The 24,880-nt window shown below is 38.4% G+C and overlaps 1 protein-coding gene across 6 annotated transcripts in view; it reads right to left on the bottom strand.

Moving 5' to 3' along the window:
• Positions 1-24,880, bottom strand: part of IL15 (interleukin 15) — a 94,470-nt gene that overhangs the window by 22,940 nt on the left and 46,650 nt on the right. The window contains exon 1 of one of the 6 annotated variants that reach the window (XM_023557161.2): positions 6,726-6,811. The exons of 4 other annotated variants lie outside the window; for them this stretch is intronic. The gene's annotated coding sequence lies outside the window, so the exon portion shown is untranslated. Of the gene's footprint in view, positions 1-2,141; positions 3,146-6,725; positions 6,812-24,880 lie in introns of those variants that run through there. One more of the 6 variants, XM_064267531.1, reaches the window with a different exon arrangement.

The following is a 24,880-nucleotide window of genomic DNA, read 5'->3' as shown; positions in this document are numbered from 1 at the left end:
CAAAGTCTGTCTGATTACAAAGCTCAAACCCCTTCTTCTATATTACATCTCTGAATTGGCAGATTCCAAAGCCATATTAGTGAAAACTAGAAGCATCCAAATACCTGGATTTATATAAACTATTGATTGTTAGTCTGATTTACAATAGCAGTAGCTGCTTCTACAGACAAGAATTGATGTTCTCAGTCTATGAAATAAATACTGTTAATTAAAACATCATTTGAGAATTGAGAATTTCATAAGTGGAAAAACTATTTTTTTTTTCTGATTTAAAGAGGATGAAGAATGTGACGATTACACATTCCCATATTCAACATTATTTCATAAAAGTAAAATTTATTACCAAAGTGTATAAAACATAAACAATTATGCTATTGTTTTAAAATGCTATGTGTTTTTTTAGAAAAAAATATTCAAAGTATGCCACTTCCCTTGACATAATTATTCACTGCAACCAAGTTTCACAAACTCAAATGATTAAATTATTTTATTTCTCAAATATTTCTGAAATATAAAAATGACTCTAAAATATGTATATATGTGTGTGTGTGTATTTTCTCTACCCACATTAAATTGCCAGGGTAGAGGTCTGGAATAGGTGGAAAACTGGATTTAAACATGGTTGTGTGTGACAAGGAAGTACAGGCAAGAGGGGAAAAATAAAGGGTTTTAGCATATATGTAAGTGTGTGATTGAGAGATTTAACCAGGGAATTTAATGCCCTTCCCCCCCCCTTTTTTTTTAATCATATGGCTTTGTGGAGAAAGCGTTATTTAAAATATATCAAAGAATGAGTAGATTTTTTTCATGAATGAAAGGAGAGACACAGCATTCTGGGTGGAGGAAAGGGCATGCACGATGGCATACACAGACAAGTGTAGTGTGCACTCAGAAAACAGTGAGTCATTTTGATTAATTACACTGTAAAAGTAGTGATGGATAAGAATGAACAAAACTGTCACGTTGTATAAAGCAGGAATTAGTAAACTTTTTCTGTAAAGGGCCAGGTAGTAAAAACTTTAGGTTTTGAAGGTGAAGTGGTCCTTGCTGCAACTACTTAATTCTGCCATTGAAGTGTGAAAGTGGCTAACGACAATGAAAAAATTAATGTAGGTGGTTATATTCCGACACAATTTTATGTATAAAAACAGGTAATTGGTGGCTCTGGTCCACGGGCTGCAATTTTTTGACTCCTGGCCCCTACGAATCTCTTAATAAGTCCTAACTTAAGTATAGCTGAGAGAGTGATATCTTTAAAAGTCTTAAATCTTCCCATCATCAATTTTACTAGCAATTTTCCTGTAATTGCTCCCAGGCTGTTTTCAATCGACACCAATATTATGAAATTTTCAAGTAAATAAAATTCCTCAAACACAATCTGTTTACTAAAACTAAAAATAAACAAAATGACCTATGTTACCATGGATTACTAGTGGTAAGATTTTGAAAAATTATTCATAAAAACATAAGACTTAAAGTTGATATTTAATTCTCTTATAAGACAAAACAACATTTTAAGAGGTCCTATAAATCTCAAGAAGCCCTGATGGCACAGTGATTAAGGACTCAGCTGCTAACCAGAAGGTTGGCAGTTCAAATCCTCAAGCCACTCCTTGGAAACCCTATGGGGCAGCTCTACCCTGTCCTGTAGGGTCACTATGAGTCGGAATTGACCCAACGGCAACGGGTTTAGTTTTGATTTTGTTTATAAAATCTCAAAGTTTATTTAAAAAAAAAAAGTTCAGGTAAGATGAAGCAAGATGGAGGAGTAGGCAGCTCCATGCTTTTGTCCCCATTTTAACCCATCGCCACTGAGTCTATTCCAACTCATAGTGACCCCATAGGACAGAGTTGAACAGCTCCATAGGGTTTCCAAGGAGCAGCTGGTAGATTTGAACTGCTGACCTTTTGGTTAGCAGCTGAATGCTTAACCCGTGTGCCACCAGGCATCCATTTTGTCCCCATAAAACCCATAATATAATAACATTTATTATAGATCCATCAAAAAACAAGTGGAAACTGTCAAAAACAACTATATTAGAACTCTGGAAATCAAAAGTTTACAGCAACAAAGTGAATTCTGAACTAATAGAAAAGGCAATTTCAAAACAGTGCAAAAGTTTCATTGCATTTTTACTTGCCTGTATCCCACCCCTTTTCAGCACAGCAGCAGCAGCGGCAGCCCTACTCCAGTGTAAACCCCAGAGCATGTTCAAGAGGAAGCAGAGCAAATCTTATCGCAAATACCCATTTGCGGTTGTTCTCGCTGGTCTTACAGCTACCCAGAAGACTGAAACGAGGCACTTGTTTCTGTTTTGCCTGACTCAGAGCTCAGGCTGGAAAAGTGGTGGGTCTTGTTCAGAAACAGCAAGTTGACCTAACAATGCACAGATGCTTGGAACAAAAGATTATGGCCAAAACATTTAACAGGCCACCTAAATCCTGGCAATAAAAACTGGGGAGAATTTGTTTAAGATAATCGGACATTAAAAACCACTCATGTATAAGGGGGAATTAAGCAGGCTATACACATGCCCAGGGGAAGATGCACATGCAGGAAATGTCTGAGAGGACCACACAATTTTTCCTTGGGCTGATTCATAGGCTCAGTGAAAGACTGATTAAGAGGGAAAGGAGTGCCCAGCAAACAGCCAATATGCAAAGACTGGGAAGATATTTTTAATTGTTTTTCTTATCTTCTGGCAATCAAGGAAATGTGTCGAGACACTAGCTGCACACAAACTAAGGAACAAAGATTTTAATGACTACACATTACCAGGAATACGGTCTTTGGAAAAATAGGAAAAGTCACTAAACAAATTAACTACTACAGCCTTCAACAACCAAAAAACAGAAAACCCTGGAGAAGGCAGAGAATCTGATTTCTATATTTGTCACTTTATAATACTTAAATGTCTGGTTCTCAACAGCAACAGCAACCACAAATCACACAGCATACCAAAAAACAGGAAAAGATAGCTCATTCAAAAAAAATAAAAAAGCATTGAAAGAAACCATCCCTGAGGAAGTCCAGGATCCAGCCTAATTAGATAAAGACTTTAAAATAACTGTTTTAAAAAATGCTCAGAGAGCTAAATGAAGCATTGACAAAGGTCCAATAAAGGATGTCAGGTAAATGATGCATGAATAAAATGAGATTATCAATAAAGAAACAGAAATTATAAAAAGGAATTAAACATAAATTCTGAACGTGAAAAGTACAATAACTGAAATGCTGCATTTTATTTCCAAAAGTATTTAAAAATGCAAAAAAAAATTATAAATAATGTTATTGAGGACACAATGTATCAAGATGTAATTTGTGATGACAAAAATATAAAGAAGGGGAGGGTGGAACTGTACAGGAGGAGAGTTTTGTATTTTATTGAAGTCAACTTGGTATCAATTTATACTAGACTGTTATAAATTTAGAATGATAAAAACAATTCTCATGGTAATCACAAAGAAATTATCTCTTAAAAATATACACAAGGAAAGGAGAAGGAAATTAAAATGGTTCACTACAAATATCAACTGAACACAAAAGATAGTATAGGACAAAACAAAGAAGAAAAACTGTGTAAGACACGCAAAAAAAATAAGACACACATGCAAAATGTCAGAAGTAAGTTCTTCCTTACCATTAATTAGTTTAAATGTAAATGGATTAAATTTTCCAATCAAAAGGTGGAGGCTGCCAGAATATACACAAAACATATGACCCAACTACATGCTGTCTAAATGACACTCACTTTAGATCAAAGATACAGTCTGAGAGTTAAAGGATGGAAAAAGCATATCCAATGCAAACAGTAACCAAAAGGGAGCTTAGGTGGCTCTACCAAAATCAGGCAAAACAGGCTTTAAGTCAAAACTTTTACAAGAGACAAAGAAGGACAGTATATATTGATAGAAGGGCCAATTCAAGAAGATATAACAATTATAAGCATATGTGCACTTTCTTAGTTTGCTAGTGCTGCTATAACAAAATACACTAAGTGGGTGGCTTTAAACCTCAGGCACTTATTTTCCCAAAATGCAAGAGGCTAGAAGTCTGAATTTAGGGTGTTGGTTCTAGAGGAAAGTCCTTCTTTGTCTCTTTCAGCTTTTAGCAACTGCCAGCAATCCCTGGCACTCCTGAGCTTACAGATGCATCTGTGTTACCGCTGTGTCTATTTTGCTCTTTCAAAAAAATTTGTAAAGACTCCAGTAAGAAGCGGTTAGATTTAAGACACACACTAATCTGGCAGACCTAATTAATATAACAAAACAAAACAAAAAACCCTATTTCCAAAGAGGATCACAGTCACAGGTACAGGGCTTAGGATTTCAACATAACTTTTTTGGAGCACATAATTCAATATACTACATGCACCAACCACCCAAAAAAAAAAAAACTAAGCCCGTTGCCAGTGAGTTGATTCCAACTCATAATGACCCTATAGGACAGAGTAGAACTGCCCCATAGTGTTTCCAAGTTACAGCTGGTGGATTGGAACTGCCAACCTTTTGGGTGGCAGCCAAGCACTTTTAACCACTGTGCCACCAGGGCTCCAAAATATATGAAGCAAACATTGATAGAACTGAAGGGAGAAATTGAAAGTTCTATAAGAATAGTTGGAGACATCAACACACCATGTTCAATTTTAAATAGAACATAGGGAAAGATCAGAAAGGAAACAGAGGATGTGAACAACACCATAAACCAACTAGACCTTAGAGACATATCTAGAACACTCTTCCTGTCAACAGGAGAATACACATTCTTCTCAAGTGAACAAAAACATTTTCCAGGACAGACCATGTGTTAGGACACAAAGCAAGTCTCAATTAATTTAAAAAGATTGAAATCATACAATGTATCTTCTCCAACCATAATTGGATGAAACTAGAAATTAATAACAGAAGGAAAAGTAGAAACTTCACAAATATGTGGAAATTAAACAACACACTAGTAAACAACTGATGAGTCAGAGAGGGAGTTACAAGGAATATCAGAAAATACTTAGGATGAATGAAAATAAAAGCACAACATACAATACTTATGGTATGCAATGAAGGCAGTGCTCAGAGGGAAATTTCTAGGTATATAACAGCCTATATTAAAAAAGAAGAAAGATCACCAATAAATAACCTAACTTTACACCTTAAGGAACTAGAAAAAAAGAAGAGAAAACTAACCCCAAAACTACCAGAAGGATGTACCTAATAGATATTGGAGCAGAGATAAACAGAATGGAGAATTGGAAAAAAAAAAATTAGAATCAATGACCAGAGGTTGGTTCTCTGGAAAAGCAATAAAAATGACAAATCTTTAGTTAGAATGACAATTTGTGCAGAAGGGGGGGACAGAGGCAAGACACAAATAACTGAAACCATAAATGAAAGTGGGGATATTACTGCCAACCCTTCAAAAATAAAGAATGCACACCAAAAAATTTAATAACCTAGGTGAAATGGACAAATTACTGAAAACACACAAACTATTTAAATTGACTTAAGAGGAAACTGAAAGTCTCAATAAACGTATAACAAGTGAAGAGATTAAATCAGTAATAAAAAAACTCACAACAAAAAAAGTCCAGGATTAGATGGCTTCATGGGTGAATTCTACTAACATTTAAAGTAGAATTAACACCAATCCTTCTCAAATTCTTCCAAAAATTAGAAGACGAGGGAACACTTTCTAATTCATTCTAGTGAGGTCAGGATTACCCTGATACCAAAGCCAGATAAAAACACCACAAAAAAAGAGAACTTCAGACCAATATTCCTCATGAATATAGATATAAAGCTCCTCAACAGAATACCAGCAAGCTGAATCCAACAGCATATTAAAAGAACTGCACACCATGACCTAGTGGGAGTTATCCCAGGAATGCAAGGATGGCTGGACATAAGAAAAGCTATGAATGTAATACACCACATTAATAGAACAAAGAAAAGAACCACATGATCTTATCAATTGATGTAGAAAAGACATTTGACAAAATCTAACACCTTTTTAAGATAAAAGCACTCAGCAAACTAGGAATAGAATGAAAATTCCTCAGCATTATAAAGGGCATCGATGAAAAACTCACAGCTGACATCAAAATCAATGGTGAAAGACTAAAAGTTTTCCCCTGAAAATCAAGAACAAGGATGCCTGCTTTCAATACTGTCACTTAACATTGTACTGGAAGTCCCAGCCAAAGCAATTGGCAAGGAAAATAAACAAAAAGCATCCAAATTGGAAACAAAGAACGAAAACTATATTCACAGATGACATGATCCTATATACAGAAATTCTCAAAAAATCCACAATAAAGTTACTAAACCAAAACAAAACCTGTTGCTGTCGATTTCAACTCATAGTGACCCTGTAAGACAGAGCAGAGCTGTCCACAGGGTTTCCAAGGAGCAGCTGGTAGGTTCGAACCGATGACCTTTTGGTTAGCAGCCAGACTCTTAACCACTGTGCCACCAGAGCTCCAATAAAGCTACTAAATTCAGCAAAGTTGAAGGGTATAAGATCGTTCTTTCATACCAGTCCTCAGAAAACCTAAGACCCACAGACTATCTATGAAATAATTACGTGAAAATGCATTCCAGGAAAATAATAAAATTATTCAAGAACTAAAGATGTGAAATATAAGAAAGAATGGAGCATAAAACAAGTAACACATATTTGGAGCTAAATAACTAATGAAATAAATATTTTATTTTATTTATTTATTTTTTACCTCATTCATTTATTTATGTCAGTGAAATGTGAGATTCTTGTGGTTAGAAACCTTGTTTGTCTTCTTCATTACTGTACCTCCAGCACCTAGAAGCATGCCAGGTACATAAAAAGCATATATTACATGTTTGTTGGGTTTGAATTTTCATTGGTTTACGATCACATCATCCCTGTTCTCACATTCTGTGACTTCTGGGATCTTACCCCTGCAAGAGATCATGGCTGGTGAAATACAGTCTTACCGAATGATGAAGCTTGCTTTAAATTCATGACCTCAAGAAATGCAACCCTTAGTAATGCCCAACAATTTTAGTACCTTATATGAGTCTATAATTTTCTGATTTGACCATAATCCTCCTTCTCCTTTCTCCTCAAACCCATACTTTCTCCATCCTTACGTGTGATGATTACTTGTTTCCTATTTCACTAACAGGACCCACCAGAGGACTTCCACTTCTTGTCACCTGCCTGTATCCGTGCCCATATGCTTTGCTTTCCCTTTTGTAACATGGATAAACTGTATACTTATCTTAGTTCAAACCATCCATTTGTACACTAGGTCCTATCCTTTCTCACTTTCTTAAGGCCATGAATCTAGCAATTGAACTTGTCTCCAGTATCACCAATTTTTCTGACTCTGGTGTATTATTCATATCAGTCTTACCTGCATGCTGATATTTTTCTCACCATATACAGAAAAACTCTTAGCCCCACATCTTCCTCTAACTACTATCTAAAATTTCTACCCTCTGTATAATGGAAGTACTCTTAAAAATACTCTATACAATAAATGGTGCTGAGACAACTAGGTCTCCACATACAAAAGGGTGAAGTTGGACTCATAAGTCACATTACATGTAAAAATTCACTCAAAATGGATCAATGACTTAAATATAAGAACTAAAATTACAAAACTCTTAGAAGGAAACACAAGACTAAAACTTCAAGACCTTGTTTTTTGGTAATGGGTTCTTAGACATGACATCAAAAGCCTGATCAACAAAAGGAAAAATAGTTAAACTGGACTTCTTCAAAATGAAAAACTTCTGTGAATCAAAGGACTTATTCAACAAAGTGAAGAGTCAATCTACAGAATGAGAGAAAATATTTGGGAATATATGTCTGATAAGAGTTTAATATCCAGAATATATAAAGAACTCCTACAACTCAACAACACAAAGACAAACAACCCAATGAAAAAATGAGCAAAGGATTGAATAGATTTCTCCAAAGAAGACACACGAATTGCCAATAAACACATGACAAGATGCTCAACATCGTTAGTAATTATAAAAATGCAAATAAAATTCACAATGAGATACCACCTTATACTCACTATCAGAAAAATGGAAATTGACAAGTTTTGCCAATGATGTAGAGAAAATGGACACCTTGTGCACTGTTTATGGGAGCATAAAATGGTGCAGCCATTATCGAAAAAGCTTGGAGGTTCCTCAAAAAGTTACACATGGAATTACCATATGAGCCAACGATTCCACGCTTAGGTATATACCCCAGATATTTGAAAGCAGGGATTCACACAGATACTTGTACATCAGTGGTCACTGCAGCATCATTCACAATAGCCAAAAGGTAGAAAGTTTCTAAGTGGTCATCAACAGATGAATGGATAAGCAAAACGGGGTGTATACATACAATGGAATATCACCCAGCCATAAAGAGAAGTGAAATTCTGGTATGTGCTATGACATGGATAAACCTCCAAAACATTATATTGAGTGGAAAGAGACACAAAAAGGCAAATACTGTATGATCCCACTTAGCTAAAATATTTAGAACAGGCAAATACATACAGAGAAAAAGTTTATTAGTAGTTCCCAGGGAATGGGGTAAGGAGGGAAAGGGAGTTATTGTTGAAGGGATACTGAGTTTCTGTGTGGGATGATGTAAAACTTTTGGAAATGGATAGTGGTAGCACAGCATGGTGTATATAATTAAAGTCACAAATTTCATGTTTTGTTGTTATTGATAGCTGGCATCAAGTCGGCCCCTGATTCATGGTGTCTTAGTTATCTAGTGCTGCCATAACAGAAGTACCACAAGTGAGTGGCTTTAACCAACGGAAATTCATTTTCTCATAGTCTAGGAAGTCTGAATTCAGGGTGCCAGCTTTATGGGAAGGCTTTCCCTCTCTGTCAGCTCTGGAGGAAGGTCTTTTTCTCTTTTAGCTTCTGCTCCTGGGTGATCTTCATGTGGTTTGGCATCTCTCTTCCCCCACCTCTGCTCTACTCCCTTGTTTAATCTCTTTTATATTTCAAAAGACATTGACTTGATATACAATAACCCTGATCGTTAACGTAACAAAGACAACCCATTCCCCAATGGGATTGTAAGGGTGACAAACAAGAAACTCTGCCACGCCCACTAAAGATATTTTTTAGTTGCTTTTCAGCTTCTAACTTTCCTGGAAAATCCCTGCCTAGGTGTTAGAGACTGGGGGCTCTAACGGGTTAAGACCAGCTGCAGCCCCCATCACATGCACAGGAAGCTCCTCGAGTTCTTAAAATGACCTATCTGGAAGAAAAGTGCTATTGAAAGACTAGAAGGAACCAAAGTGCCACAGTACAAAACTAAGGAAAACATTCAGAAGCGAAAGGTCCAAAACCAGCACCCAGACCAGAGATCTTTCCCCGCCCCACTGTTATTACGCATATAATTCCCTGGAAACTTAATACATATAACTTCCTTATTATTACATAAATGTGTAGCACACCCCTGGAGCAGGAAGCCTGACCTGAGAAAATTTCTCCTGGCTCCTTGCTTGCCAGCTTGCAATAAACGTTGCTTTTGATTTCCCAAAGGCCAGTGTCTTGGTCACTGGCTTTCCTTGCACGCCAAGCAAGGCTCACATTTGGCCTGTTTACAGGATTACAATCCCAGGCACAGAGGTTAGTATTTACAACATATACATTGAAAGAACATAATTCAATCCATAACACAGGGTGATCCTGTGTGTCGGAGTAGAACTGTACTTGCTAGGGTTTTCACTGACCAATTTTAAGAAACAGACAGCCAGGTCTTTCCTCCTGGTCTGGAACCTCTGCTCAAGACTGTTCAACATCACAGCAAAAGCCTCCACAGATAAACAATTGGCGGCTGCGCGTGAGGTACATTGGCCAGGAACTGAACCTGGGTCTTCAAACAGCAAACTTTTTGTTATATATATTTTGCCACAATTTTTTTTTTTTTTTAAAGTATACATGCTGTCTCTAAATCCTCACCTCCTAGAATTTTCTTTGTCCTCAAATACTGTCTGGAACATAATAGGTGTTCACAACACTTTTGTTGAGTGACTAATGAAATTGTCTTATTTTACTTAGAGACATGCCCTGAAATTTTTTAATATTAGGTCATCCCACTACCTAGAGGTTTCTTTCACCTACTTGCCGTTCAATAAATGCTTACTGAATGAGTTTAAAACTCATTGATTTCCCCAATCATGGGACTAGTAATAATAACCAAATAAGCAATAAAAGAGTAGATGCAAAGGCATCCAGGCATGTATTGGACTTCACATATTCAGCTCCGTTCAGCAGAAATTTACTGAGTATCCCCTACGTGCCTGGCACTAGGGTTACAAAGGTAAATAAACACAGTCCCTGTCTTTTAGGAAATTATAGAAACTTAGCGGATAATTTCATGATAGTATTATAAGTGTTGAGATAGTTTACATTCCATGGATTTTTAGTTTGAGGAAAACATCCTAGAGGAGATGACAAAAACAAATTACCTTAGAGGAGGATTAAAGTTAGCCACTCTAAGAAAGGAAAAAAGGGCTCCAGGCAGAGGGAAAATAATGAGAAAAAGCACAGAGGCATGAAACAATATAAAGCATGCAGGTAAACTCCACACGGTTCAATTTTACTAGCACATAATGCTGGGGAAAGGTAGTGGTAGCGGTATGGTAAATGATAAAGTGGACCAAGTCATGGAGAGGCTTGCTTGACAAGAGAAGCTGCCGTGCACTGTGTCCGTGAGTGCAATGGCATCATCAGATTTGTATCTGACATAGATGATCCTGCCACTGTGCAGGGGGTGAAGAGTCCCTGGGTGGCATATGGGTGACACAAAGGGTTAAGAAACTTAAGGAACTGAAAGATTGCTGGTTCAAGTATACCCAGAGGCTCCTCAGAAAAAAAAAAAATCCCTGGCAATCTACTTCCTTAAAAAATCAGCCACTGAAAACCCAATGGAGCACAGGTTCTACTCTGACACACGTGGGGTCACCCTGAGTTGGAATCAATTTAAGGGCAACTGGTACTTGTACCCTGGTGGCATTGTGCGTAAGAGCTCGGCTAACTATAAGCTGGGCAGTTTAAATCCACTAGCTGGTCATTGGAAACCCTGTGGGGCAGTTCTACTCTGTCCTATAGGGTTGTTATTAGTTGGAATGCACTTCACAGCAACGGGTTTGTTTGTTTGTTTTGGTGCTGGTACTGGTGGCCTGGTGGCGTGGTTGTTAAAAGTGCTAGCCAAAGTGTAGGCAGTTGAAATCCACCAGCTGCCCCTTGGGAACCCTAAGGGGCATTTCTACTCTGTCTTATAGGGTTGCTGTGGGTTAGAATTGACTTGATGGCAATGGATTTGGTTTGGTTTGGTACTGATGCAGAGGGTGTACATATAGGAGGCAAGGCTGAAGGAAGGAGAAGTAGCTAATTATTACTTTAAGAGTCCACGTAAGGACTTAAATTGGATGACAAGGAATAGGAATTGAAAAGACTAGACCCATTAGAGTAATACTTCTCGGGGAAACTGGTAGGTCTTTTGACAGTCTGGTAAGGGAGGAGGATGAGTGTAGGGTGACCAACAGGATTTTGGCTTGAATGTCAGGGTAGCGGGGCCACTAATTGAGACTGGAAATAAGGCAGGGCTGGCTTGAGGGGAAGACGATTCACTCAGTATTAGGTACCTTACATTCTGATGCCTGAAGGATATCAAACAACTGTGTCTGCCAGACAGGTGAATATGCAAATCAGAAGCTCAAGAGATGGCCGGGCGGGAGATGTAACAAACTGGCCTAAAACCATGAGATCAGATGAGATCAAACTAGGAGAACGTGTAAACAGAAAATTGTAGTAAGAACAGGAAAGAACCACCACATGAATCTTTAACCTTTCTTCAGATAATGGCTTCAGTGAAAGGCTTCTAATTGCTTAAGGTTATTGGTCACTGCTAATATGATCCTATAGCAAGCAGTTACATTACCCTCAGGTTCTCTGATAGCAAACTTTCTTCTATGTAAGAAGCACTTTTTTTTTTTTTTCAATTTGAATATTTCTGAAATTGGACCACATCTTACAAATGGTTCCAACCCTCATCCCTCGAAAAGCTGCTATTAAAAAGATTGTACTTCTTAAGAAAGCATGATGATGTTTCAGGTCAGGTTCTCTGGGAAGGGAATTCTGAGACAGAGACTTCTGTGCAGGAAGGATCCTGGGAAATGCTTTCAGGATTGCTACCTGTGGGGGAAGAGGGCAGGCTGGACCTGGCAGACGGAGAAACGTGGCCTTGATTTGGTTGCTACAGAAGGTCTCAGTAGGCCTTGTGGAGCCTGAAGCTGGGATGGTCCTTCAAAGTTGTGACAAGTTGGAGGTAGGGGACCAGCCTGCATGGGACACTGAAAGCAGGCTGCCCGGGGGCGTGGATGTGACCCAGAGTGGAAATCAGCTGAGGTCTAGAGCAATGATCCCAGCAGCTGGGATAACACATTCTTCATTCCTCAAGGGGAATCTGGCCACAGCACAGTGTCCACTACAAATGATATTTAAGAACGCAGGAAATAGGATCTTTTGATCTCAATACAATATGATCTCAATACGATCATGAAGTATTAAACGTAAACTTGCTCTGGTACAACATTTTTCAAAGTCCATTTTAGTAAAAGTTTGGGTCATCTCTGTTTTGGATAAAGAAGAGAATGAGAATTATTCCCAGAAATAATAAAAATAAAATTATATAATCAAGTAATACATTCACTGCAAAATTCCTATAGATTTATTAAAAATATTATTTGACAACGAAAGAGTAAAAACAACGATAAATGCTAATTTAGTGAGCACTTCCAATCAGAGGATGATTTACCTTGAAATTAGTGGAGCCATAAGCTTCGGAAGAGTCTCTGGGTGGTATAAACAATTAATGCTCTCAGATGCTACCTAAAATGTTGGAGGTTCAAGTCCACCCAGAGGCCTTTTGGAAGAAATGCCTGGGGATGGATTTCTGAAAAATCAGCCACTGAAAACCTTATGGTCTACTCTGACACAGACAGGGTCAACAGGAGTTGGAGCTGACTTGACGGCAACTGGTTTTTGGTTTAAGCTTCAAAGCCCCTCACTTATATTGCCGGTAGTGAGGAAGGAACTGCCTAGCCCTGTAGTGGAGGGCAGTCCCAGCCTGAAGTCATCCTGGGTTTGCAGCAGGCCCTGTGGACAGGCAGACTGCCGGCACTTCCTTCAATTTATCTGTACTCTAACGACTACCTAATCTCAATCCTGGCTTTATCTGTGACCTTGGGATGTAAATAAAATGCTTGGAGGCCACTTGACTCAGACCTTTCTCTACATTATACCCCTCCTCCCAACTCTCACAGCAAGATCTACCGGTAAAGTAAGCGTGAGAGCAAGAGTGAGGGTGAGCAGAGAGACCTGGCCAGGCTGGAGCAGCAGCGTGTCACTGACCTGTCTGAGACCAGTCAAGCGAGACTCAAGAGCTGGACTTCCCTGAGGCTTCTCTCTCGGCAAGAAACTGGAGGATGTTGGAAATGTAGGATTTCCCGTAATGCATTATGAAACATTATGAAAGTGAAAGAATGCTTTCTAAATCATCAATAATAAAAACAAATCTCAATCTGTTCTGCTAGAGAAAAGAATGGATTTTCTTTACACTCTCTCTATAGAAAATCTCCAAAATCAGGATCGCATAAAAGAGAAAATCTAAGTCTGTGCAGCCCAATTTTTGTATGATATAAAGTATTATAAAGATGAATCAGGGAGTTTCATGATAATGATGATAATATTTTGTGATGTTTGTGGCATTTTTAAATTTTTTGGATATCTGTAATTTGTGATTTCTTTCCCGACTTCATTAAATAATTTACAAAAGTTCTAACTGACTAATTTTATATTATTTTTCCTAATGAGGGCCCCAGATAATGTATAAGTTTGAGGCCCCACACACCTAGATTCTTGCTTGTGTATGATGTGCTGAGCACTTAATTTCATCCTCACAATAACCCTAGGAAGTAGACACTGGCATTGTCCCCACTTTACAGATAAGTAAGCTGAGGACAAAGAATTTAAGGAATGCTAGCCCTGGTGGCTCAGCGGTTAAGAGCTACGGGGAGCCACAGCTGCTAACCAAAAAGTCGGCAGTCCAAATCCACCAGCCACTCCTTGGAAGCCCAACTAGGCAGTTCTACTCTGTCCTATAGGGTCTCCACGTGTCAGAATTGACTCAATGGCCATGGGTTTGGTTTTTTTGGTTTCAAGGAAATTTAAAGGAAAAAAAAAGTCAATGTCAAGATTTGAACCTGCAGTCTCTTTAAATTCTGTGCTGTCCTGAAATAGCCAACCTATAGGTTATTTTGAATGCATTTGGACATGCAGCCTTTCATTTTTCCATTCAGCATTTATTAAGTCTCTTTGTGGAAGGGAATGAGCTAGGAGCTGGATAATATCAAGCACACACACACAAAAAGTTACTGTCAATTCCAGCTCATGGCAACCCCGTGTGTTACAGAGTAGAACCCCTCCATGGGGTTTTCTTGGCTGTAATCTTCATAGCAGCAGTTCACCAGGCCTTGCTTTCGTAAAGCCGCTGGGTAGGTTCGAACTGTCAACCTTTAGGTTAGCAGCTGATACCAAATTGCTTGTGCCACCCAGGCTCCTTAACATCAAGCAGGTTTGAGATAATCATTATCCCCACAAAGCATACAGACTAATACAGAGACCCAAATTGCTATAATGGAATAACAAAATGCAAACATATTTTAAAATACTGTGAAAGAATAAAGGAAAAAGAATGAATTAGACATTCTGATCTGCAAGTGAAAGAGTGCAAGCAATGGTATATAAACATCTGATACAGCCTGCTTTCATTCAGGGAACATTTGGAAGCCAGTGCTATAATATTCTAAAATTTCAATTTGAGATAATGGATATGTTTTGGGGACAACAAATTTTTAAAGTTTCATTTTGGGACTTACTAAATAGCAGATGTTTTCTGAGTACCTATGATGTGACTGGCACTTTGATGAACACTTGGCTATCTAATTGAGAAATAACAAATTTTAGAACTGAAAAGAATAACAAAGATCCACCCTCTTTTGCACTGAGGAGACTGAGGCCAAAAGATGCATGACCTATATTCTAAAGAGTGTCCTCCTTTAGGAAACCTTCCTCTAAACAACCACAGTCAGAAATCATTCCACCTTCTGTCTTAGGCTGGGTTCTCTAGAGAAGCAAAACCAGTAATGCATATAAATACATAGAGATTTGTATTAAGGAAACAGCTCACACGATTGCAGGGGTTGGAGCGTCCCAAGTCCTAGGATCAGGATAGAGTCCTTTCCCAATTCACGGAGCCGCAGAAGCTGGTTGACCCAAGATGAGCAGGTTGGGCAGCAGGGATCCTGCTCTAAGGAGTCCCCAAGATCGGCAGGCAAGACCACAAGGTTTCTCCTGAGTCACTTAGCTGCAGGGGCTGGCAAACCCCAGATAGGCAGATCGGCAAATCTGAAGACGGACAGGTCAGCTGCTAGCTCAAGTCCCAAGAACCAGAAGTCACACAAGAGAGAGCTGCTGGATCCAGAGCAAGCCAACAACCTTTGCAAGGCAAGCAGGAAGGAAGTAGGCAGCAGGAGGCGGAGAGATAAAGGCTGAGGGGGCGTTGAGCTGCCACAGGCCCTACCCCAACAGGTACCACTCAGCAGATTCCATCACGGGGGTGATCACATATCACATTTCAACAGGGAAGTGATGAAAACTTTATACAACTGCCAAAACACTGAGAATCATGGCCTAGCTAAGTTGGCACACAATCTTAACCATCACACCTTCTAAACCCTGCTTAGGAGGTTGTTGCTTCTCTATGGTTCTTGTCCTTTAGTTGTTTACTTGTGTTGTACATGTTCTAGATCATAAACCTTTTTTGTTAATATACTTTATTTTTTAGAGACTTTTAGGTTTATAAGAAAACTGCACAGCAAGTTCCTGTATACCCCATTTCCCTCCTGTACAGCTTCCCCTATTATTAATACCTTGCATTCATGTGGTACACTTGCTACAACTGATGAACCAATACTGATGCATTATGGTTAACTAAAGTCTATAGCTTCCATTAAAGTTCACTTTTTCTGTTGCACAATTCTACAGGTTTTGACAAATGTGTAATGTCATGTATCCACCATAACGGTATCATGCAGAATAGTTTCACTGCCCTGAAAATGCCCTGTGCTCCACTTATTCATCCCTGTCTTAGTCATCTAGTGCTGCTATAACAGAAATACCACAAGGGGATGGCTTTAACAAAGAGAAATTTATTTTCTCACATCTAATAGGCTAGAGGTCCAAATTCAGGGTATCGGCTCCAGGGGAAGGCTTTCTCTCTCTGTTGACTCTAGAGGAAGGTCCTTCTCGTCAATCTTCCCCTGGGCTAGAAGTTTCTCTGCACAGGATCCCTGGGCCCAAAGGATGCACTCTGCTCCCAGTGCTTCTTTCTTGATGGTATGAGGTCCCTAACTCTGCTTGCTTCCCTTTCGCTTTATCTCTTGTAAGATAAAAGGTGGTGCAGGCCACACCCCAGGGAAACTCCCTTAATATTGGATCAGGGATGTGACCTTAGTAAGGGTGTAACAATTCCACACTAATCCTCTCTAACATAAAATTATAATCATAAAATGGAGGACAATCACACAATACTGGGAATCATGGCCCAGGCAAATTGATACACATTTTTGGGGGGACATAATTCAATCCAGGGCACCCTCTTTCCCCCTGGCAGCTACTAATCTTTTACTGTCATTATAGTTGTACATTTTACAGAATGACATATAGTTGGAATCATACAGACTGGCTTCTTAATTATGAGCTTTTTAACTTTTTTTTTTAATGATCAACAACACCTGTAACATCTAATACTACAAAATGTACTCTTTCCCTAGTAAAATGTAAGTAAGCACATACTCCAAAATTTAGATTAAAGCCTTATGAAGCTAAAACACTGAACCCTCTAGGAATATCAGGACCCCAGATTAAGGTCTCTCTTCTAGATTGTTGACAGTATAAAATGATTTATCTGCATATCTCCTATAGTGTCTAACATTGCAATGAACATGATAGCTTAATAAATGTCCATTGATTTGAATTAACCAAGGACTAAATATTATGATTCTACAGCAGGCCTCATGACTCCCTGGTCTGGTCATGTCAAACTATTTCATGACCTCTCATAATTGTGATATGATCACTGCCATTGTGGGCTCAGTTTTATAGAGGAGATCAAAGGAAATAAAGTAAACACTAAACTACAAACTCAGTATCATGGTTATATATGAAATGGAGCCCTGGTGGTGCAGTGGTTAAGAGTCTGGCTCTAATCAAAAGGTTGGCAGTTCAAATCCACCAGCAGCAATTTGGAAATCTTATGGGGTAGTTCTACTCTGATCTATAGGGCTGCTATAAGTTGGAATCGACTCAGTGGCAATAGGGTTGGTTTGGTTTTAGTATATATGCAATAAAATTTCATGTTTAGCAGCAAACAACACGTGTAACATAGAAGGCACTCAATACATATATTTGTTGAGTGATTCTGAGTACATGAATAAATGAATAATAAATAATGAATACTTAAAAAACACTACTGCAAATGGAGAAAGCTTTTGGATGGGGTGGCAATTAAGGGTGGCTTTGAAGGGTGGATAAAATTTAAATAGAAGAAGGAAGGTATTCCAAGTGAATGCAGAGCCAGCATAAATAATGCCATGAAAGTATGAGGAAACCTAAGAGATGCCACTGATTGAAAAGTATTAAAAGAAGTCAAAGGAGCTACATTTTAATAGGCAGATTGGAGCCAGATTGCATTGGATCTTCAAAGCCAACCTAAGGAATCTGATTTGATTTGCTAGGCAATGGAATACCACTTTAGATTCTTGGGTAGCAATATTATCTAACAATTGTACTTGACAGGGATTAGTCAGTAAATAAACACATAACTGAAGAGAAAAACACACACACATAATTTCTTATTGGTTAGTACAAAAACTCAGACCAGTTGTTTACCTATTAAATGTACTATTCTCAATCTGATACACAGTCCCTCTACTTGAATACATTTATTTATGATTCCTGGTCATCAACAGTTACCCTTTGTACAGGAAAAAAACAGTGTTGATTATTCAAAGTGAGAATTTATGGTTGATTGCATGCTGAATTGATGCCTTACTTATTAGCTGGATAGGCACACGACTGAATCATAATCAGTTGAGATCTAGGCATCAAATCTCCCAGCCTCCCTAACACATATGCCAACATGAGTCTCCATCTGGATTGTGACATTCTTTGTTGCTGTTGCTTCTTTATGTCAACTTAAAAGAAAATCTGCTCTATGAAATATTTATATTGTTTGTGCATATTGACCTTCCTACTAATGCTGGCCATTATTCAATCTCTCTAACCCATACACAGATTTGTTGGGTTATAGCTCCCTTTAGAACTCTATTTTTTCTCTGAAAATTTGTACCACCCCCTCTGCTATCTAAGCCTTTATCCTATCCCTTCAGCATCACCTTCTCCACCTTCAAACAACTGTTATTCTAATAATGGAATGTGAAAAGAAACTGGGGAATATTGTCCTATTATACAGAAGAGATAAACTTAAGCCAAACGTTAAAACGTTAAAACAATGACTCGTCCCAGGTTCCCACAGTGTAGTTAGTAGAAAGACCAAGAGGAGAACCAAGTCCATCTGTTTCCATTACACGACATTGCCTCTCACCTTTTCCTAACTGCCCACAGGAACTTTCCAGTGTTGACTTTCTACTGTGTGTGTGTGTTCCACTGTAGCGAACAGGATAGGCAAAAATCCCTGCTCTTATAAAAAAAAAATATGTTTTTTAATATGACTGTTTTTTTGTACATGTTGTATGTGTGTTATGGGCATGGGATAGTGACTTTCTGACAGGTATATTCTAGCTAGCACCTTGTACCTTAAATAGTTTTGATCAAAAGTTTGATGGGGGAAAAAATTGTAACTCTTGATAAAATGACTTTTATCTGTGGAATGCAATTATCAATATTTTCCAAGTTTAGGCTTGGCAAAGAAAATTCAGCTAGACCTCATCAAGTACAGTTTTCCTATTCACATTTTCTTAGAACAAATTGGGGTCTGAATGCAAGAAAGGGAGGTAGATGTGAGAAGAACAAAGCTGGACACCGGAGTATTAATCTTTTACATGTGAAGATAATAGTTAAACCTGTCTTTGTTATTAGCTCTGAATAAATGCCCAGGAAAACCACAAGTCAGCAAAAACTATTTTTGAAGGGGAAAAGGTATGCTAAAATGATGAAATCTTACATTAATAATCTCTGCAGGAATATTGCAGTTCAAATATTGTATCTAATGTTGACTCTTAATCAAAAGGCTTGAACAATTGTCTAGAAAAATGACTTCTCGGCAAAAATTACTTCTACATGAGCTCTAAGTTTGTGAATTAAGTGGAAAGCCACATCTGTGTGGTGCCAAAAGAAAATAATAATTCTTGGCCTCAGGAACAACAAAATGGGTCACATCATGTCTGGGAGTTACATACAACCAACGGAGAGCATAAGCTTTCTGCATTAATAATCCTGTAGCCAAGCCAATTAATGACTTAACTTGAGTATTCAAAGAGGTTCTGTAGGTTATTATCTGAAAGAAGGAAAGACCCTACAATAGGGTAAAAAGGCCATGGTGAGTAATTGCCTTTGGAAAAATATTTTTTCAGTTTTCAGTAAAAATATACAAAGCATAAATTATATGGGAATGGAAAATATGTTAAGAATCCTGTTATTGACTTTAATTCCCTCAGGCACCCATTATCGTGTGAGAACTGAATATTTTTTATCAAGTAAACAACATTAGGAGCAACCAAGACGAAAGAAAATTCTTTTCCCATTCATAGTGTTCCAATACCTGAGTGATGGTTGACCATTAAGGCACAACTAAACAGCCTGTCTGTACTGCCACTTATCCTTTTCTTTATTTATTTTTAGAGGAAAATGTGAAGAAATAGTTTAGGCTCCCTTTGGACACTGAACAACCTGCTTTCCAGGCAAAGCAAAAGACTACTATGAATTCTATTAGCCTTTAGAAAACTTTGTTCTCCCCCTTCCTTTCACTCAGGCTAATTAAACTTATACCAAGTTATCAGAGAAATAAAAAAAAGGAAAGACATGTTTTACCCTGGATCTCTCGTAAGAGTTCAGAGCTGGAATCAAAAGGCATTCTGGGGGAAAAAGGAAAATGTACAGTAATGGGAGACAGGCATTGTCTCAGGCTCAGCTTAATTATGTTAGAACAAGACCATGCTGGAAACTAATAAATTATGGAATTACAGAGACAATATAGGTGCCGACTGGCTGGGCTGAACATCTTAAATGCCAGCTAAGAAAGCTATAAAGCTAGGGTGACATGGCCACAAAATGTAAGTGGAGAATGGGAAGTTTCTATAGGAAAGAATTAGCATTAAAACATCATCATTTCTTTAAAAATATACCCAAGCTGTTCAATGAATATTCATTGAGAATTCCTTGATGGAAAGTGCCTTATAGGAACTATTTCTGGAAATAATAAAAGAGACGAACTGTTGAACATAGACGATACTTGGTCCTTTCCATCGCAAATACCCAAGGAAGACATCCAAAGAGCTTGGTGCTGGGGTAGAGCAAAGAAGGGCTGAAAGAGACTATTTAAGCCTCTGAAGGAAGGCTGGTGGGAGAGATGTTATGTAGGAAGAGAGTGGTAAGATATGTCCAGATATACAGGGCAAAGACAGTTCTGAGCTAAAACTAACACCCAGGTTCTGAGCTTTTAATAGCACACAGGATGACAACCCATAAAGACAATTTCCGATCAAATCTTATGAAACTGTACTTTATATCCTAGACATTAAGCCATCTCCACTCAGGAAGCTTTACAACAAGGCTTTCCATCAAGTGTTTGACAAAAACAGAACCAGCTGACAAGTCTCTGATTTTCCAACAAAAGAATAGAAACAGTAATACAATATTCACTCAGTAGAACGAAGCACATAAAAAACAGGCGATAGCTCACTTCTGGACACGGTGTTGACAGCGTTAGCCTCCCTGCTTCCAACACTCAGAGTCACACTCTCCCTCCAGGTACAATAAAATATTGCTACTGAGCTTTTTTACTGAGCTAAAAGATCAATGCATTGGCTTCCAAAGCACATGGACTCCGTAGTTTTCCTATCACAGTCCTACAGCTTTATGAAGCCACGTACTGACAGAATAGCAACGTAAAAAGAAAATAAAACCAAAAGAAAAACAGATAAACAGCTGTGTGCCTTGCACTGATTAAGGCATATTGCAAATATATACAAGCATAGGTTCTTGCATAGTGGAAACCGTTTTTTGTTCTCTATACACTGAATGACAGTGTGAAGAGTTTTGTTCTGTTTAGGTTGCTATTTTCCAAACTTTATTACCAGAAAAATCATTCCCCATGTGCATGTTACCCATAATACGTTCTCCTCCAGGGAGAGAAGTTAGAGCTCAGCCCATTTCTAATTTAACTGTTCACTTAAATTTCTTTAACACTTTGAAACATCACGTGATGTCACAACTGGGACATCACCCTTTGGGATAATTCATCAAAATGACAATGCCATTGTTTCGTGCAATATATTTCACAAAGAAAGACAAAAACAAGGGCAAAGTAAGGCATAACCACGCTGGTCATAGTCTGCAACCATCATGACATGTCTTTTTTTTTTTTAATATTTTGATAACGTATCCTAGATAATAGGAATGTTCACATCTCATTAATAAGCACATTCATACATAAGTTGCTACAAAAAAAAAAGAAGATGATAATTCTGGTTAATTAAGAAAAAGGAAAAAATCAAACACTTATTTGAGAAGACCAGAGTGTGAAAATTTGAAACCCAAGAAAGAGTTTTACGGTTTGTAGAAAGAAAAACAATCCTATAATTTGATAATGCGTGACAAATCCCAAGCACATTCCTATCAGTTTCTTCATGATAGTCACACACATTCATCTGTACAAATTTCTCACATTTTCATGAGACCCAGCAAACAAATTTCCTAGCAGTCAAACCAACAGAAGTTAAATATTTCCAGCAACTTGAATACAGATTGAAGAATGTCATAGAGGACGTCCTTTAAAATAGCTGAAGTTTGGAACTGTTCATTTTATAACTGGTGACAATAAGGTCCAGAGACATTTAATGACTTGTCCCAAACTGTGGAGTTATCAAATAAACCAAGACTGGATTTTTGTTTCTTCTAATTCTTGTGTGGTGCTCTTGCCATGATCCACACTACTTCTAATACAACTGAGCTGGTCATAGTCAGTGACCTGGTAAATCATGGGGAAAAAAACAGATCCTTATTATTGTCTTTTAGAGCCCTTGGGTGGTGCAAATGGTTAATAGCTAACACACAGCTGCTAACCAAAAGGTTGGAAGTTAGAGTCAAGAGGTGCCTTGAAAGAAAAGCCTGTTGACCTACTTCCAAATGGTCACAGACATGAAAACCACGTGGAGCACAGTTCTACTCTGATGAACACGGGGTTGCCATGAGTCAGAATCGACTTGACAGCAACTGGCTATCCTTGTCTTAATTGAAGTAAAAAAAGAAGATTCAAAAGCTGTCACAAAGAAATTCTCCCCCAAAAATGTTACATTCAAGAGCCTAAGAAATGTCTGCCATATATTTGCATGTTACTTAAAGTCAATAAAATAACACTTATCTACTTTTTTCATTGTACACCAGATCAAATATTCTGCTTCATAAGTATACACGTGGTCTCTAGTTGAATGGTACTTTTGTGTGATTAAGGATGTGATATTTTTTTATTGACTAACATTGTATCTTTTGCAATTCCTTTAGCATATTACTATGGCAACTGAGGTCACTCAAATCAATTACTTCTGAAAAGAATACAAATAAAGAAAAAATTGTGATTACACTCAAATTTACCTACCCAGGAAAAGAAACTGCAATGAGCATGACTCTTAGTCAGCCAACTTTTTAAGGTGTGTTTATAAAATAAGCAGAGGGGAGACAGGGTCCAAAGTAGAGATAAAAGCATGAAACAAAATAAGGCAGGCTAGACCAACTAACAGAAGTGCACATCACAGAAATATGTAAGGCATGTTGCTGTTGTCGTTAGCTGCCTGGGAGTCAGCTCCAGCTCAAGGCGATGTTATGTACAGGCAGTTCCCAGGTTAAGAATGTCCAACTTACATACAACCCATAGTTAAGTACCAACTCCCGTAAAAACTTTTATATTAAAACTTTGAGGTACATACAATGGTTCATAATAACAAACAGCACTACGTAATGATGTACATCAAGACATTATTATTATTATTAATGTATTATTATGTTAAAGGTGTTTCAGAGTACCTAGAAGTGTTTCTTTAATGTTTTTTATTCATAGAAAGGTACACTATCTACTAATACTAAGACATTTGCCTAACCGACGTTTTATACGAACTGTACCTAACTGTTTCGACTTACATACAAATTTGACTTGAAGACAGATTTAGAAATGAAACTTCTTTGCAATCCAGGAACTGCCTGTATAACAGAACAAAATGTTGTCTGGTCCTGTGACATCTTCATGATCTTTGATACGTGTGAACACATTGCTGAGGCTATTATGCAAAGCATAACATAATTTACGTGACCCCTGACCATCTCCTATTTTAGAGGACCAGTTTGCATGGAAAGCTTGTGCTGGAACCTTCTTTTACGAGTATGTGTTTGTCTATATAGCAGTACGGCTGATTTCCATAATGCCCATGGATGAAATCAGGCTTTCTGATGAATGTGGTATAAGGGCAAGACTCTGGAGTTCAGCCAAAGCCAGGCTAGACTCTCAACTCTTCCAACCATTGGTCTTGAGAAACAGGGTGTAGCAGGCAGAATTATGACCTCCTCCAACAATGTCTCACTCTATTTCCAGAACCTGTGAATATGATATCACTCCTATGGCTGTGTTATGTTAAACCCAAAACCCATAGTCATCAAGTTGATCTGACTCATAGTGACCCTATAGGACAGAGGAGAGCTGCCCCATAGGGTTTCCAAGGAGCAGCTGGTGGATTCAAACTGCTGACCTTTTGGTTAGCAGCCAAACTCTCAACCACTGCATCACTAGGGCTTCTGTGTTACGTTATACAGCACCATAAAAACAAATATATTGCCATCAAGTGGATTCTGACTCACAGGGACCCCATAGGACAGAGTAGAACTGCCCCATAGGGTTTCCAAAGAGTGGCTGGTGAACTCAAACTGCCAGCCTTTTGGTTATCAGCTGAATTCTTAACCACTGCGCCACCAGGGTTATACGGCACAGTTGACTTTAAAACAGTGAAATTATCTGGAGGGGGTAAGAAGCAGAAGTTAATCTAATCCCATGAACTCTTAAAAGCAGAGAACATTCTGGCTTGTGGCAAAAGAAGAAGTCAGATAGATCTGAATCCTGAGGAGGGTCTAGACATGCCATTGCTGGTCTGGAGGCGGAAAGGGCCAAATGGGAAGGAATATGGGAAGCTTCTAGGAGCAGTGAGCGACCCCTGGCTGACAGCCAATACAGAAATAGGGACCTCAGTCATACAACTGCAAGGAACTGAATTCTGCCACAACCTGAATGAGCTCAGAAGTGGATTCTTTCCAGAGTCACCAGTTAAGAACCCTAAATAGATAATCCTGTTGATCTCACCTGGACTTCTGACACGCAGACCTGCGAGGTAATTTATGGATAATATTTTAAGTTCTGTTGGTGCAGTAATTAAGAGCTCGGCTGCTAGCCAAAAGGTTGGCAGTTAAAATCCATCACCTGCTCCTTGAAAACCCTATGGGGCAGTTCTACGCTTTCCTATAGGGTCAC

This window comes from Loxodonta africana, chromosome 13, assembly GCF_030014295.1.
Source record: "Loxodonta africana isolate mLoxAfr1 chromosome 13, mLoxAfr1.hap2, whole genome shotgun sequence".
Classification (NCBI taxonomy): domain Eukaryota; kingdom Metazoa; phylum Chordata; class Mammalia; order Proboscidea; family Elephantidae; genus Loxodonta; species Loxodonta africana.
The sequence above is the reverse complement of the archived record's forward strand: the minus strand, read 5'-3'. Positions and strand labels throughout refer to the sequence as shown.